This window comes from Anolis sagrei, chromosome Y, assembly GCF_037176765.1.
Source record: "Anolis sagrei isolate rAnoSag1 chromosome Y, rAnoSag1.mat, whole genome shotgun sequence".
In the NCBI taxonomy this organism is placed as follows: Eukaryota; Metazoa; Chordata; class Lepidosauria; order Squamata; family Dactyloidae; genus Anolis; species Anolis sagrei.
In genome coordinates this window covers 17171832-17190129 of record NC_090035.1, presented here as the reverse complement: position 1 = coordinate 17190129, position 18298 = coordinate 17171832, and positions in this window count along the sequence as shown.

Below are 18298 nucleotides of genomic sequence, written 5' to 3'. Positions count from 1 at the left end.
GGTCCACTTTTGGTCTAAATACAAAGTGCAGATAAATCCCTATAAATCTCTAAACAGCTCGGGTCCAGGCTGTCTGAGTAACTGCATCCCCCTTTATAGACCAATTCAGGCACTGCGGGCATCGGAGGAGGCCCTGCTCTCAGTCCCACCCCATCTCAAGTACTGTTGGAGATGAGAGAAGGGGCCTTCTCCGTGATCGCTCCCACCTTTGGAACTCCCTCCTAAAGGAAATAAAGATGGCCCCCTCCCTCCTTGCTTTCAAACCATGACTGAAAACATACTTCTGTAAGTTGGCCTATGAAGAAGAAGAGGAGGATTAGATAATGATTTGTCTATTATACCTCTGACTAAAATCTGTTACTCCTATCCAGGCTCTGTTTTACTCTACTTGCCCAATTAACATGTTTGTATATAATCAATCTATATATCCAACTGAATTCTGTTGGCATGTGGAAATCACTGCTTTTGTTTGGCATTCTGTTTTTATGTTGATACAATGTATGTGATACATTATGTTTTTATTTAATTTAGATGTTAAGTTATAATGTATTTTATATGTTTGATTATTACCTTTGTATATTGGTTATTATATTCAGGCATTGAATGTTTGCCTTTTTGTGATTGGAATCTGTCCTGAGTCCCTTCAGGGAGATAGGGTGGAATACAAATAAATTATTATTATTATTATTATTATTATTATTATTATTATCATAGAATCATAGAATCAAAGAGTTGGAAGAGACCATCCAGTCCAACCCCCTGCCAAGAAGCAGGAAAATCACATTCAAAGCACCCTCAACAGATGGCCATCCAGCCTCTGCTTAAAAGCTTCCAAAGAAGGAGCCTCCACCACACTCCGGGGCAGAGAGTTCCACTGCTGAACGGCTCTCACAGTCAGGAAGTTCTTCCTAATGTTCAGATGGAATCTCCTCTCTTGTAGTTTGAAGCCATTGTTCCGCGTCCTAGTCTCCAAGGAAGCAGAAAACAAGCTTGCTCCCTCCTCCCTGTGGCTTCCTCTCACATATTTATACATGGCTATCATATCTCCTCTCAGACTTCTCTTCTTCAGGCTAAACATGCCCAGTTCCCTAAGCCGCTCCTCATAGGGCTTGTTCTCCAGACCCTTGATCATTTTAGTTGCCCTCCTCTGGACACATTCCAGCTTGTCAATATCTCTCTTGAATTATTATTATTATTATTATTACTACCCAAAGTATGCTTCCACGGGATTGGCACAAGTTGAGGTTCAGTGGAGAGATGATAACCATGTTTATATATGAGAAAGGATGTCATATTGCAGATATGCTGTTCCAAGGATTAGGGTCGCATCTATACTATAGATTTATTGCAGTTTGTTGTGGAGGGAGGGTGCCCTTCCCTCTGGCCATGTGGTTAGCAAGGGCTTCTCTTTCCCAGAAGCCCCTGCATGGCGGGAAGTTTCCCGCCACAGGATCAGCTGGCCAACCAGCGGCTAGTCCCACCCAGCCCCTGGCATTGGCCAGGGGCTGGTTTGCACCCTGTGCCCAGCAGCCTTAAATAGGCTGCGCTGGGCCCAGCAGGTACCAGGCCTGCTTCGAGTTGTCCTCCCACCCACCCTGCATGTTCATGATTTTGTTCATTGATGCAGTTGTTGTTCATTATCTGTTCGTCACAACTCTGGTTGGCATGTGGCATGGGCCCTGGATCTGATTCTGCCCCTCCTCTATTGGTGGGGAGGGAGCATCCGGCGGTTTCCAGGGGTGCCGTGTCATGTGGCCCGCCCGGTATTGTGCCGGTGGGCCCCCTGTTGGACTCATCAGGTATTGGTCAGCAGCAGGCTGATTGATCTTGATCCAGAACTCATGCCTAGCAGCCAACCCTGTGTTCCTGTAATTAATAAATTAAGTTGTGGCCATTTTTACTCCATCTATGTGTCTGTGTCATCTCTGGTTCTGTGGGAGGGAGGAGTGTCACCCATCCACATGCAACTGACAAGCAGTACTACTTTAAATGATGGATTGAGTGAAGAGTAGGGAAGTGCACACTAAAGCTGAGTGGCAGGCAGCCTGGACAGTTTGCCTCATTTGGGCTCCAAACAAGATAATTAAATATATTAGTTTTGTTTGTTTTGGCAGAAGTATCTTTAGAGTTGTTGAGGATGTTTATTTGTTATAGCACAGGATTTTCCTCATATACACATCTTGCATTTCACATTTTTGTATCCATCATCAAAAGGTAAAGATGACTTCAATATCAACTATGGTTGCTGAAGTATGCATCCATAAGGAGATTCTTAGAGATCAATTGCAGGAAATCCACATTCTCCTTGATATCTGCCTTGAACTTTGCTTTTGTCAGACTCCAGCCTAGTCCTGCTAGTCTTTTTCTTTTTTTACTTCACTGGGTCTGATGCTATGAGAGAAGAGCATTCTTTTTCGATCCATCTATATTTATCAAATTTACAGGCAGCTCCCAAGCCAATGTAAATTCATTTATCTCTTGCTGAAGCCATGACCAGTTCAGTACAAATGGGCAAGAAAGCATATTAAGCTTTGTGTAATGAAATATACAATCTTAAACACAAGTAGCAGTGCATTTCTGGGAGCCGAAAGCACATTATTAAGTCTCCAATAAAACAACAGCCTCCGTAGTCAGGAAAATTGCCTATTGTTCTATGTCTTTTGACTGCTAATATATATTTAGCTCTTTATTTACAAGCATAGTCTCCCGAGGTTCAGGGGGGTTCTTAAAATAAGATCTCACCAGGAAATTTAAGATCTCAAACATTATAATCTCAAGTCAAACCACAGCAATATCTGTCTGAGAAGTCATTCGTTTATATCTGCACTCCTAAATGTGTTTATAAAAGACTAAGTTCTGGAACAGGGGTGGTCTACTTCACCCTTATTGAAAATGTGTGGTTTTTTTTCCCCAAAGTAGAAGGAAGTAAAGCCAGAAGGGCACTTGTTTTTGAATCCTTTAAAGCACACATTTCCCCAAAAGGGACACTTTCACACCTTGATTTTCAGGAATCTGGGGGTGCATCTACAGTGTGTAGATGCACCCCCCTCCTTTTTTTGACCAGGGACTACTTGACCAGGGACCACTTTGACCAGGGAGCATTTTGACCAGGGACCACTTGGATTAGGGACCACTTGACCAGGGACTACTTGACTAGGGACCACTCTCCAACATTAGTACCAAAAGGGTTGCAAATCGGGTTTTGGTCAACTTTAGATTTGCTTTGGGGTGCTGATTCAGAAAATTGCATTGGATAGACCACATCAGCTCTAGTTTCTGATACAGAACATATGTTATGGTCAGCGATGGGGAAGGAGTGACAGGCAGCATGAAAAGAGCAGAAATAAAATAAAATCAATAAAGAGGAAAGAGTTTCATGGACCAGATTTCCATCCTCACAAACCACTGGTGATCTGCAGCCCACACATTAAGAACCATTGATCTACAGTGTAGAATGAATGCAGTTTGAGCTGTAGTTTTACAAGGGCCTACCCATCAATTAATGCTGGTGCCTCACCCAACTGTTACTCCCAGGATTGCATAGCATTGAGCCTGGAAGTTCAAGTGATGTCAAACTACATTCATTCTTGAGTGTTGCTGCACCTTCAGTTGCACATTCTTGGAGGAACATAATTATTAAGCAATATTCACAATGGCCTCCAGCCCCTGCACATTATTATATAGTACAATGGAACAACAAGTAAGCACATTTGCACATATTCAGTTGGTTGCCTTTGGTTAACACTAGGCATTTCAATGTGTGTAGAAGTCACTCTTCTAGACTGAAGTGTGGTGGAGGCTCCTTCTTTGGAAGCTTTTAAACAGAGGCTGGATGGCCATCTCCAGGGGTGCTTTGAATGCAATTGTCCTGCTTCTTGGCAGGGGGTTGGACGGTATGGCCCATGAGGTCTCTTCCAACTCTATGACTCTATGATTCTATGATTCTATACTACAACCCATTGAACAATACAGTTGGAAGAGGGTCTCTTGGGCATTTCATGGCTAGATTTTATTGGAGGGGATATGCCTTTGCCATTCTCTGAGGCTGCGAGTTTTTGGCTTGGTCCCTCAGTGGGTTTCCATGGTTGAGTATGAATTTGAACCCTGGTATCTAGAATCATAGTCCAATGCTTAAACTTCTACATTACAGAACGTTGGTTGATTCCTAATATAACATGCTTAATGACATCATAAGGACCCTCTTTATGTGACATCACAAGAGGGACATCCTTAGGTCTGACATTTTTGAACCGAGATCTCAGGGCATATATTAGTCCTGATTTGATCATGCTAAGCCATATTTCCCTTTAGGATTGTGCTTATATGAATGACAGCAATGATTCATTGGCCTTTCCATGGTTACCTTGTCAAAATATGCCCTTGGGGTGGTTCTATAAAGCACATCAAGCATTTATAAGCATTGAGTGCTGTTGTAGTGAATGGGTGAGAGGCAGAATAGAGTAGCAAGCCTCCTCCAAAATAAATCTTAGTCTGGAAAACTAGGACAGAATTAGTTTTAAATCAGAGCTGAGGTTTAAAGACAATGCTGGTGGACTACAACTTCCATCAGCCCTTTCCAACACAGCCAATGGTGATAGATGATGGGAGATGTAGTCCAATTGTGTCCAGAAAGCCACATGCCTCCCATCCCTGATTTATTTTAGCAGTTCTAGGCTTCAACTAGGCTGTGGAAAGGCTTCTGCTTTTTGCATTTGCTTTGAAAAAAATAACCTTCTCGGTTAAAAATGACACAAAATGCTCAAAATTTTTGAATACAAATGTTAACTACTCACAGTAATGGGCTTTTAAAAAATATAGCTCCTATACATCAATAGCTGGGGAAAGGGAAATAAGAGGGAGCACAAAAATGCTAATAATTTTCATATTACTGTAATTTGCTGTAATTGTATGCGATGCCGTTTGACTTCGTCTGACTGATGGTTGCACTACGAGAGGCAGGGTTAAAGAGGGAGCAGAGAGCAAATAAATCGACAGGACTCAAGCACCAAACAGAAAGACGCTGGTTAATTCTGCTACATCCATTGGGAAAGGGAAAAGGGTTGTTTGTGGAGCACATGTGCTCCAAAACTGCTTTGTACCTAGGCTTCTAGGTATTGTGAAGTATATTTTTCAAAAGGGAATTAGATTCCACCCATTACCCTGTAATGATAATAATAATAATAATAATAATAATAATAATTTTATAACCCACCTCTCCCTGGGGCTATATGCTGCAGTATACATCCTATTGGCTGTTAGGAATTGTGGAAGTTGGAGTCCAAAAGACCTGGAGGGCCGAGGTTTACCCATGCTTGCTATACCCTGTAGGCAGAGTCCCTCAATTCAATTTGTAAAAAAAATCTAAAAATGTTTTCCCCAGGTGCATTTGAGGCCAGTTGTAAATATTCAGAAGTTGGGATATTGGGGGTACTTCCTTTCAAGGTCTCAGGGAGGGTTAATACCATTTTCAACCCCTAGGGGGCGAGGAAGGCAATGTGATTCTAGGCCAGAACAAGGCAAGTGTCTCTACAGCAGGCATGGGCAAACTTCAACCTTCCAGGAGGGATACATGAATGTTTTTATTTACCATCCTTGTGGGAGGCTTCTCTCATGTCTCTGCATGGGGAGCTGGCGCTGACAGAGGGAGCTCATTCATGCTTTCCCTGGATTCAAACCTGTACCTGTCGGTCTTCAGCCCTGCCAGCACAAGGGTTTAAGCCATTGCGCCATCAGGGGCTCCTCACAAGAAGAATGACCAAAAGGGTCAAATGTCTGGAAACTGTGAGGTGATTTAGGGAGCTGGGTGTGTTAGCCTGGAGAAGAGAAGGTTGAGATGTCATATTGAGGAGATGGCAAGCTTGTTTTCAGCTGCTCTAGAGACTAGGACATAATGGAGCAATGGACTCAAATTGCAGGAAAAGAGATTCCACCTAAACATTGGGAGAAACCTCTTGATGGTAAGAGCTGTCTGACAGTAGAACATGCTGTCTTGTGACAAAGTGTCCTTCACTGGAGGCTTGAAAGAAAGGCTGGCTGGCAATCTCCAAGGAGTGTTTTTCTGCATAGCAGAAGATGTTGGCCCTTGTGGCCCTTGTGGTCTCTTACAACTCAATGATTCTAAGTTACGAAGCCCTATCTTGAACCAACTCCCAATTATAGGGTAGAAGAACAACAGAGTGCCATGCAAAATTGATAAGGAAGCAACATTGGCCTTATTTCTAGCATACCTTGCTTCGACTGTCACTACATTCTGCTGCACATGGAAAAGAATGAAAAAAGTATTGGGTGCAGCTACATCTCCCTTTAACTGCTCCAACTCAATCATGAAAGTCCTAGTTTGGAGAGGCACCAGCACTCTTTAGCCGAGATGGCCAAAAACCTTGTAAAGCTACAATTCTCATGATTCCATACCATTAAGCCATGGTAGTTAAAGTGGTGTCAAACTGGGTTCTTTCTGCAGTGTAGATGCATACCAAGATAAGGCAAGTACAAACCAACTCAAGCCACACCAGAGCCCTACTGCCCTTTTCCTCCAATGATGAAAGACTCACCTCAATGGTGAGCAACGGAATAGTCTCTTTCTCCAGTTATTCATCTCTGTCAGCAAGAAAAGAATGTCAGAAAATTAAGAGCAACTGAAACTATATAATTTTGCAGTGGATTGTTTTGAGAGGCAAGACTTGATGCTGCTTGTTTAAAGGCCAAAAGCTAATAGCTGCAGAAAACAATCATTAAATATATGGAGGACCCGATCATGTTTAATTTGAGCAATACTTTAGCGGAGGTGAACGGTTGCAATTCTGAAACCTGAATGTGCTAAATGAAAGGGTTTGGCATTTCTTGTTGTCAACTGGTGCGCAGACTACTTCAGATAGGAATGATGGTGGTAGAGCATAAACAAGGACATCCTATACCTCAGTCAACAAAGTTGATGCATTCATGAGCATTACATCTTTCACAGAGAGTTATTATTATTATTATTATTATTATTATTATTATTATTATTATTATTTGAAACACAACAAGATGAGTCCACAGTAGACACTCTGCTGGCTTTTGTAGTGGATCACACGTCGGACATTTCCCAAGTGTCTAGGACTGAGTGATGTATCGGTGAATAATGCATGCAGATCCCAATAAGGTGGCCTTCTGCAGCTGGCAGATGGTATTTTTGTCAGTGCCAATTGTGTTTAAGTGCAGGCCAAGGTCTTTAGGCACTGCACTCAGTGTGCCAATCACCACTGGGGCCACCTTGACTGGCTTGTGCCAGAGTCTTCAATCCTGCTGTCACCTAGGATTACAACATCGACAATCCATACTTTGTTATTTAACACGATTGTTATATTATTATTATTTTCCCTGCTTTTACCTCCAGAAACCAAAGGTGGCTCACAACCTTTAAAAAACTATACAATTAAAAACAAACAGAAAGTAAATTTATTTATCATATCAGAAGTGAACCGAGGGTTCAGTTGCAATGTATTTAACAAACACAAGCAAAGTTTAAAAATTTGGCATTATACTAAATGTCCTGTGACCAGTAGTTGGCCACTTGGAGCGCCTCTGGTGTTGCTATAAGAAGGACCTCCATTGTGCTTGTGGTGGGGCTCAGACTGCATTGTAATAGTTGGTCTGTGGTTTGCTCTTCTCCACACTCACATATCATGGATTCCGGTGGTGGTCCCATTTCTTAAGATTGGCTCTACATCTTGTGGTTTCAGAGCACAGTCTGTTCAGTGCCTTCCAGATTGCTCAGGCTTCTGTGTGCCCATGGGGGAGTACCTCATTTGGTATCGGCCATGGCTTGGGGTTCCAGGATTTCACCTGCCACTTTTGGATTTACACTTGCTGAGGTGTTACTGCAAATATCTCTGTAAATCTCAGAAAACTATTTCTTGATTTAAGGCATTGGCATGCTGGCTGTTATCTGAACAGGGGATGGGTCAGAGATGTCACTGTCTTGGTCCTTTCATTGCTGGCTGCTATTTCCCAATGGATGTCAGGTGGTGCAATACTGGCTAAACAGTATAATTTCTCCAGCGGTTTAGGGCCGAGACATCCTGTGATAATGCAGCATGTTTCATTAAGAGCCACATCCACTGTTTTAGCGTCATGAGATGTATTCCACACTGGGCATGCACACTCAGCGGCAGAGTAGCAAAGTGAGTAGCGGCCGGTGTCTTCATAGAATCATAGAATCAAAAAGTTGGAAGAGACTTCATGGGCCATCCAGTCCAACCCCCTGCCAAGAAGCAGGAATATTGCATTCAAATCACCCCTGACAGATGGCCATCCAGCCCCTGTTTAAAAGCTTCCAAAGAAGGAGCCTCCACCACACTCCGGGGCAGAGAGTTCCACTGCTGAACAGCTCTCACAGTCAGGAAGTTCTTCCTCATGTTCAGATGGAATCTCCTCTCTTGTAGTTTGAAGCCATTGTTCCGCGTCCTAGTCTCCAAGGAAGCAGAAAACAAGGAAGCAGATATTCACTGTGTAAATATTTTCATGAAGTAAATATTAAGCTAGGACAACTTTTAAAAACTATGATAAACAATAAATTCCTATATCACAAGAAATATATATATATATATATATATATATACCATCACTCGTGAAATGAAACAAGCATTTCTAGTCAACACTGGATACGTAAGCATAAGACTCTGGTGGGCAAATTTGTAGACGTTTAGTTTCTAGTTGAGACAGTATTGTTTCACATGCCCTTTGGTCATTCAAATTGTTATGATTAGTGTTAAATGACTTTCAAGGAATGTTTGTAGTCTGTTTTCAGGCTGTGGTTTTTAAAAGAACCATTTATTTATTAATTTGCTATGTATAAAACATTTTTAGCTATGATACATCCCTTGCGGCAGACTGAAAGGCAATGCATACTTCCAAATACCCATTCCTATAAATGTAACACTGTGTAGTTGATAAATAAAAATATGGCCCATGCAATAAATCAGACTTAATCTTGGATTAGAATTGCCTAGGATTTCATCTTGAAATGGGAAGTGATTATCTTGACCGTCAAAGTATCTATCTAAATTTGAGAATTTGCAATAGCAAGTCCCCACAACTCTCAAAAGCAAAGCCTAGCCTAGCATTGCAGAATTGAAAGTATCTTAAGTGTTGGGCTACAGCATTTGCAACATGCAAGTCATTTGGTTTTATGACATTGCTCAAGGAAAAATCCACCATCCATTATTCCGCCCAAAATGCAAAGGTCAAATGTTATTAATTAGCACCGCCACACAATTCGCTGGAGCTAAATGGGTGCTCTTAAATAGCTTCTTGATTGAGAATTGATGGCTCATTAATCTTAAAACATAGCAACTTGAGAACATCACTAAAGTCAAATAGAATTATGACTGACATTATGGGAAACACGGTTTCGCCACTTGCAGATATGGGTCCAGTTCCCTCATTTGTCGCTTTCTGGAAATAGCTTTGTATGCAGTCTCAACAGATATGATAAGAGCATAAAATCATAGTGTTTTAAGATGAGCAGAAAAAGTATACAACTCAGAAGTCTTTTGGGGAAATCCACAATTTCCTTGCTGCAATGACTCTATCAGTTCTGGACCATTTTGGACACAATTCCAAGCACTAGTTATGATGACACATAAAATCCTATATGGCTTGCTATTTTTAGAATCATAGAGTTGGAAGAGACCCCCAGGCCATCCAGTCTTGCAGTGATACACAATCCAAGTACAGTGTTCCCTCACTTATCACGGGTGTAATATTTATACAGCCAAAAAATGTATACAGCCAAAAATTGGGCTGAAGGCCCAAACAAACCCGCTTCCAGCCACCGCCAGAGAAATCAGTGCCTGACACAAGGAAGGCATGCTGCCTGGTGTGGCCTTCCGCAGCCCTTTTGAAGGCTGCCTGAAGCTCCCGAGGGTGGCCAGCCCAGTCAATTGAGGGAGAGCAGGGTCTGCCTCCCATTGGCTGGCCACCCCACTGGAACTTCTCCCTCCGCCAAGGGGACTGCTAAGAAGAAGACGCCCCCTCTGGCACCATGGTGGCGGAAGGAAGTTAAGGAGGGAGGGAGGGAAGGCAAGGAGAAGGAGAAGAGGAGGAGGCAAGGAGGAAGAGCATGGATGTGGGGGTGCCAGGCTCACCTCGGGGACTGCACAGGGAAAACCTCAGGGGCTGCTCAGAGAAAACCATGAAACAGTAAGTCCATGGTAAGCGAACCGTGAAGAGGCAAGGGAACACTGTATTCTTGATAGATGGCCATCCATTTCAAAACCTCCAAAGAAGGGGACACTGCCACATTCCCAGACAGCAGCATATTCCACTGACATACTATTGGTATGTTCTTCCTTATGTTTTGGTGAAATCGCTTTTCCCTATTGTCTGAATCAATTTCTCCATCTCCTAGTCTCTAAAGCAATGGAAAACAGACTGGTTCCATTTTGAATCTAACATCCGTTCAACTATTTCAAAATAGTTTATCATGTCAACTCAACTTTCCCTTCTACAGGCTCTTCATGGGGATTCATGGTTTTCAGAGCTTTGACCATTTTGGTTGCCTTCCTCTGGACATCTTCCAGCTTTGGAGTTGGAACTTGGAGCTTACAAGCTGGAATGACTTCAAGCCATTTCTGAAATGGAAACTTCTCACAGGATTTGGCTGGTAAGATTTGTTCAGAGGGAGTGTTTATGGCATTTCATCTCTCAAAATATGTATTTGTTGTTATTGTTTTGCCTTCCTCTGAGTCTGAGGAAGGCAAGATGGACCCAAAATGGTTTCCATGGCTGAGCATGGATTTAAGTGTCCCCCAGTGTCCTAACCCAACCCACAAACCACGAAATCACACTGCCTCTTCCTATATAACTTAGATCCAACTATTCGACAAACCATATGAGCGAAATACTCAAGAGAGTATACCCCAGAAAATCTTTACAGGGAGGCTCTGCAACTCTCTCCATAAGCAGATGAAAGTGACTCCTTCCCATTTTCCTCCCATCGGCAGCTTTAAGATTTTTTTCATTCCAACGAAGTTTTGGAACTGGAGGATTTTAATGGGAAGGTTTCTAAGTTTTGTATCATTTTAAACAGTCCCATTTAAACTGTTTTCTCTCTCTTTGGAATGTTTATGGTACTGACAACAATTGAATTCTAATGTAATTATGACTTTTTATTTTGTAATATTATTAATTTGTAAGCTACCTAAAGCCCCAACTTTGGGCAAAAGGAAATCTGGAGAAGGAATGTGGAAAATCAAAAGGACTGCTGACCATCATTTGGAAAAAGTGGTTCATATATACTTCTGGCATTTCACCCTCTACTTTTCACATACCAGAATGCTGTGCATGTGAGAATATCTCAATTTCTTCAGTGCTTTGATACTCCTCTCCAAAAACTTAGTGATTGTATTCATGCCTGAACATCTGTATTGCAGAGGTGCCATTTCCTCCCGTTTTAAATTTGAAAGGGAAATGATCCATTTGAGTTGAAGAGAAAACACCAGTTTTGAAATGATTATTAGTTGTCTCTTTGCAGATCCGGAAAGAATGGTATCTTTCCTGCAACATGTTGCTATTCTTCTAACAAGGCAGAGGAGCGCATCCCCTTGGAATTGAAATGAATACAGTACATCGTCTGCCCAGATGTTGCCTGAATAAAGTCTCTCTTTCTGCTACTCCCTCCACCTTTTTTACACATGATAAATATGCATAAGTTTGGCAGTGACAGAGAGCGAGGAGGGAACATTGGTTTCTCTTGTAAGGATCTACCACCTTTCTTCTTCTTTTCTGTTCTTTGGTTTTGTCATGGTGGAAATGTAGAAATATTGAATTACCAAAGGAATGGGGGACAGTTACAAGGCAGATGCATTCCCATTTCTTTCCCTAAAAGGAGCTTCCATTCCCTATCAAATAAAAATAAGATGGTGAATCTCCAAACATTGCTGCATTATGATGCCCATTATCCCTGTCTCTTGGACATGTTGGTTGAGATTGGTAGGCTCTCTGGTTCAGCAGCACTTTCTAATCAAATAAAGGATGCACAAAATGGCATCGTTATTTCATACAATCAGAAAGCACATGCCATTGTTTGTACTTCCATTGAAAAGCCAGATCCTTCTCTGGGGAGCGGTTTGGGTTGAGCACAGCAGGCTCAATCACTGTGCTGCAGAAAAATCCTGTTAATTGGAAGGTCAAAAGTTCAAGTCCAGGATGGGCTTGAGCACCCGCATTAGCCCCAGAACACCTGCTGACCTAGCAGGTTGAAAGCAAGAATGCGAGTAGATAAAATAGGTGCCACTTTTAGCGGGGAGGTAATAAAGGCACCCTCAAAGCAGAGGCTTCTCCTTTCATTTCCGGCTTCTGGAGGAGGTGCTCATCTCTGACTCTGGGGAGGTGCTTTTCCATTTTAAAGCTGAGGAGTCTGTGTTGCCACCTCCTGGTTGTGTGGCTAACAAGATTTCTTAGAGCGTCTCTTTGCCTTTTCCCACTGAAGCAGTGCCTATTTATCTACTCTCATTTGCATTTTTTTGAACTGCTAGGTTGGCAGGAACTAGAGCTGACAGATGGCAGCTCACCCCATCTCGCAGATTCAAACTGTCCACCTTCACGTCAGCAGTTCAGCAGCACAAAGGTGTAACTCATTGTGCCACCATGGCTCTACCTATCTAAACATCTTTTCAGATAGATGTGTGCATCTACACTGTAGAGTTAATGCAGTTTGACAGCACTTTAACTAAAATCGCTCAGTGGTGTGAAACCCTGGGTGTTGTCTCTATATTAGTGATTTATAAACAGATAGTATGCCTGACTATTTCATTCTGGAGCCCAGAAGGATGTTGTCAATTGCTATGGATATTTATCTCTGAGAGAGTTTAACAAAGAGAACTTAATAAATGGATTTGCAAAACGTGCCAGCTTGTTTTTGTCAAACCAGCCCATCCAGCATGGGCTGTGGTCAAGGATAATTGACACTGGAAGAAGAAGAAGAAGAAGAAGAAGAAGAAGAAGAAGAAGAAGAAGAAGAAGAAGAAGAAGAAGAAGAAGAAGAAGAAAGCAAAACCCAGAATGATTTGATAATTTGTTTATTAAATTCTTATCGTCAATGATTCTAAAACCGCCTGCCCCCACACAAGCATTTTGTCTCCCTTTCCCAACAGACAGTTTGTGTAAGCATTTGGGGTTCAGGGAATTGCTTTGCAGACATTTTGAGAAGTGCAAATACTGACAGATAATGCTGTCCTGATCTGCATATTAATTCAGGAGGTGTGAAATTGGAAAGTTTATCTTCCCAAAATGCAAGCTGAATCAAATGCTTCCCTATCCCTCAACTGTGCCCTTTGGTTTTCTTGGCTATGCTTGAAATCCCACCTCACAGATGTTATGTTAAATCTGTTTGTTTGTTTGAATTTACTGCCTTCGCAGCCTGTCTTTCCTTTCACAGTGATATTATATTAAAGGAGAATACAATTAAAGCAGAAAGCACGATCCACGATTAAAATGGAATTAAAATAAAACAATTAAATAAGCAATTTAAAAACACCGTCTGAGAAACGGGCAAGAAAGAAGATTACTTGGCTATTGCAGTTGTCTCATTAAAGAGTGCGTCTATACTATACCCAAAGAGTGCAGAAATATTTTGATAAAATCCATTTAAAAAGATGGAGATAAGTAAAACCATATCAGGTCATTTCTCCACTTCAACAACAAATAACCACGACAAACTACTGCGTTTCAGTAGTTTGTACATTTTCCATGGAAAAGAAGGAAAATGTTTACTTTTAATTATGAAAACATCTTGCAGTTCAATTCTTTTTGGTGCAAAACAAAATGTTTCCTTTTCACATAAATGTCCTTTTCTGCAGATAAAAAAAATCACGAACATTTTGCATTTTGCAAACTACTGAAACACAACATAAACATATTTATGCAAGGTTGAAAAAACATAGCAGAGTAAAGAATATTGTAGGAACCAACATAGTTAGAACAGAGGAAGGCAATGGAAAATCTTCTCTGAATAAACCTGGCCAAGAAAAACCTGGGGGCAGAATCCCCATAAGTCAAAAGCTGGGCCAGGCTTTAGCACAGCTGGTAAATCACCAGCAGCAATAAGACTTAGCAATCAAAAGGTTGCCATTTCGAAGCCCCGGGTCATTGTGAACACCTGACTGTCAGCCCAGCTCACTGTTTTCCTAAGCAGTTCGAAAACAGCTTAGAGCTGTAAGTAGATAAATTAAATTAAGTACCGCTAAAAAGTGGGGGAGGTATTTTATGACACCATAAAAAGAAAAAGACCAGAAAATGCCTAGTGACCAAAAGGAAGGAGGAGGTCCTGATGGCTCTTTGTCATAAAGGATGGAACAACAGCAACCCTCTGTGGCTGGATTCAAGCACAATCTCGAAGGTGCCAAAAAGCTGGACATCAACACAACATAACGTCCTTTCTGTCTGTCTCTGTCCTGTTTGTCCAAACAGCATTGAATCTTGGCCATGTATGTGTACTTTGATCCACCCTGAGTCCCCTTGGGGAGATAGGGCAGAATATAAATAAAGTGTTATCATCATCATCATCATCATCATCTACATAGACACTTAATGCAGTTTGGAATTCAATATAATGCAATTCAATCCATTTAAATGCATTATATGGGCCTACACTGACCATATAATGCAGTTCCAAACCAGCCAAAGTCAAGGGGATATAGGAAGAAATGAACACTTTTCAAGGCATCAAATAATGGTTTGAAGGAACTCAGCCATGGAAAATCACTGGGCAAAGCACACTCCCACAGCCTTAAAGAAGGCAATGGCAACCTTCTTCTGGGAAAAAAAACTGGCCAAGAAAACCTTACAATGGAGTTACCACAGGTTGCCATGAACTTGAAGGCACCTAACAACAAAAAGAATTGTGATTTGAGAGCAAGAGATGTGAACCAGAAATAGTTTCCACCATGTCTTCCCTTTCATTTTTCCAAAGCTTTCCAGAATTTCACACCTATCGGTACTCCCAGTATTCCAAGGGATTTGAAAACCAGTCAGCAAATAAGGACACAATAAACTGGCTTGGTGTTGTTCCGGTAAACAGACATGTGTGGTGTCTGAATGACTGTGTCTTTGTTCAGTGGGCCTTAAACGCCTTTCCTCAAGGAAGATCAGAAGGCTGTTGAATTGCACAAAAGAAGATTGGGAGCTTCAAAAGCTTCAATGCAACTTCAGATGCCAAGAGGTGAGACCAGCTTTTACCTGGTCACTATAGAAACAAGGATGTGGAGTTCTCTACAATGACATTGTGACAATGCCGGGTTTTATTGTAGAATCACTAAGAAGTGTTTAATACTTCAGGTTTTTTTCCAGATTTTGGAATATTTGCACATATATACACAGTATATACAGGCAGTCCCCAAGATACAAACATCTGTCTTACAAACAACTCATAGTTAAGAACAGGGGTGAGACAATAGGAAGTGAAAGAAATCTTCCCTTAGAAGGGAAATCCACTCTTGGAAGAGTTATTATCATGGGGAAAAGGTGTCTCCACCGAAGCTTTATCCCCAATCCTTGTTTCCACAACAAGCCACATTTTTCAGAATCCAATTCTCACAGGGACAGAAATCACACACATATTCATGCACATACACACACATATGTGACTGGAATTACACTTAAAATCCACCTGTTCAAATTCAACTTAAGAACAAACCTACAGAACCTATCTTGTACATAACTTGGGTACTGCCTGCCTATATATAGAGGGGGGGGGGGGGAGGGGAGATATCTTGCAGATGGGACCCAAGTCTAAAACACGAAATTCATACAAATTTCATATACATCTTGTACACATTGTCTAAAGATAATTTTATGAAATATAATTATGTGCATGATACCAAGTTTATGTACACTGAACCACCAGAAAGCAAGGTGTCACTTTTTAGCCATCTGTATGGAGAGTTCTGGAGTATTTTGGATTTTGGGTTCAAATTCCAGCTATTCAATCCACTGAATGGCCTAGGGCAAATCATACTCTCCAAGCCTCAGAGGAAGGCAAAGACAAATCTCTTCTGACCCAATGCTGACAAGGAAACTCCATGATAGGTTCCTCTTAGGGTCACCATAAGTCAGGAATGGCTTGAAGGTACACAACAGCAGCAATGAAACTGCAGTCCTGGCAATCTAGAAGGGTCAAATTCCTGAAAATAAAATGTTATGTTGCACGTTATGAGTGATGTGAGATATGGTTGTGTTATTCATGCATTTCCTTCTAGTTGTAAAATATATTCGCTTCTGAATGAGTGTGGCTTATGTCCATGATGGGCCGTGAAGGAGGAGGTAGGGAAATGTATTCAGCCTGAGATATGTATCAGGCATCTGTTTTGACTGCTCTCCCAGCTCTGCAAATCAGCTCCCTGTTTTCTGCAAAGTCTTTGCATTATTATTTTACGCATAGCAATAAATAATCAAAGCCTGAACACGATCAAAGCAAACAGACCCTAGAAATGAATATAATAAGCACAAAAGAGTAGAGGCTGTGACTGAAATCTATGAAGCAATCAGTCGCTTGAAATCCTGAATCTTTTGCAATCTGTCTTTATTTATAGCGCCCTAATCAATGTCACAATGGCAGCCTGGACCTCTTTCATTAATAGCACATGCCTGTATCATGAAAGAGAAAACACAAACATGTGCTGGAAAGCAACAAAAGGAGACTGCTTGGCCCTTAGGGAACTCCTTGGCTCCAGTTTTCAATAGCCATGTACATGGATGTGTTACAGTATACAGTCACCCTCTGTTGCTGGAGTTAGGGAAACAAGACCTGCACAAATGTAGTTTTCTTTAACCAGGAATCTCTAGGTCCTCCAGCATAACTTCTGCCAAAAGTAAAGCATATAATTGTACTGGAGGATCAAGAAATGCCTAGAGAAGTTTACTATTGAGGGTATTCTAAATTCTGCAATGCAACATGTTGGCGGAAGTTGACCACAGAGTCACGCTGGAGAACCTAGAAATTCCTATAAGAACATATTTATCAAAGCTGTGAATAATAAAATCTACAAAATTTGAAACCCACAACTATGGAAGGTAGGCTGTATCACTATAGATGGAGAAAAGGAGGGCACATAGAATATATCTTTTGTTTCCTTTGTTTCTTACTATCCTATCATAGGAGGAAAAGGAGCCCCCAGTGGCACAGTGGGTTAAACCCCTGTGCCGACAGGACTGAAGACCAAAAGGTTGTAGGTTCAAATCCAGGGAGAGTGCGGATGAGCTCCCTCTATTAGCTCCAGCTCCTCATGCGGAGACATGAGAGAAGCCTCCCACAAGGATGGTAAAAACATCAAAACATCTGGGCATCCCCTGGGCAACGTCCTTGCAGACGGCCAATTCTCTCACACCAGAAGCAACTTGCAGTTTTCAAGTCACTTCTGACACAACAACAACAACAAAAATAGGAGGAAAACTCCCAGGACATACCTGTGGTATTTTCTAAAGACCCTTCAGATGATACTACTCGTGTTCCCAACAGGAGTGCGTAAGATGATATTTTTTCAAAAATTCTTCTCTGGGAGGCAGATAGATGATTATTTCACCTCTTCTCTCTGTTTCTAGATATACATCCTGCCCAGATTGGAACTATATGAGGACATCATGGTTTTCTTAGGGTTTTGTTAGTTAAGGGGTCTTCGGAAGGAGTTTGATAGGTTCCTTCCTACACTTCCTAGTATTCATTAGTGATCTCTCATCCAGGTGCTAACCAAGGCTGACCCTTAGCTTCCAAGAAAGGACCTGATGCCTTCATGGTATTTAGACTGGCTTGGAAATGACTGTGGTCATATCTTTTTGCTTCTCTTTCCATTGTGCTGATGTTTTGTCTTTTCAAGGAATTTGTGCTCTTTGTTGATCTAAAAGCAGTTGCAGAAATGTAACGTATGTGCACCTATTCATCTGAAGCAAGCCTGCATTCATTCAGAAGAGGCAACTATAGCATAACTGCAATTGTTAAATCACAGTTTATAAAAATCTGTGGAATCAATGAAATTTCAAACAAGTTACCATTGATTGAAGGGGTCTGCTTGAGTAGGAACTAACCAATAGTTTATTTAAGGCAGAACTCCTTCCCTTTCTGCCAAAAAATTAAATGGCCTCTTCTATTTCTATTTCAAGGCTTGTGGCAAAAGAACAACAACAAAACCAAAATGAACAGCAACAGCTTACACCACTTTCTCTGCAGTTTCGAAGGTGAAATACATTCATCAGGTTCCACTATAGTGGCCGATTCCAAGCCAAATATTATTATTTTTGAAAGCCTTATTTGAATTGTCAATGA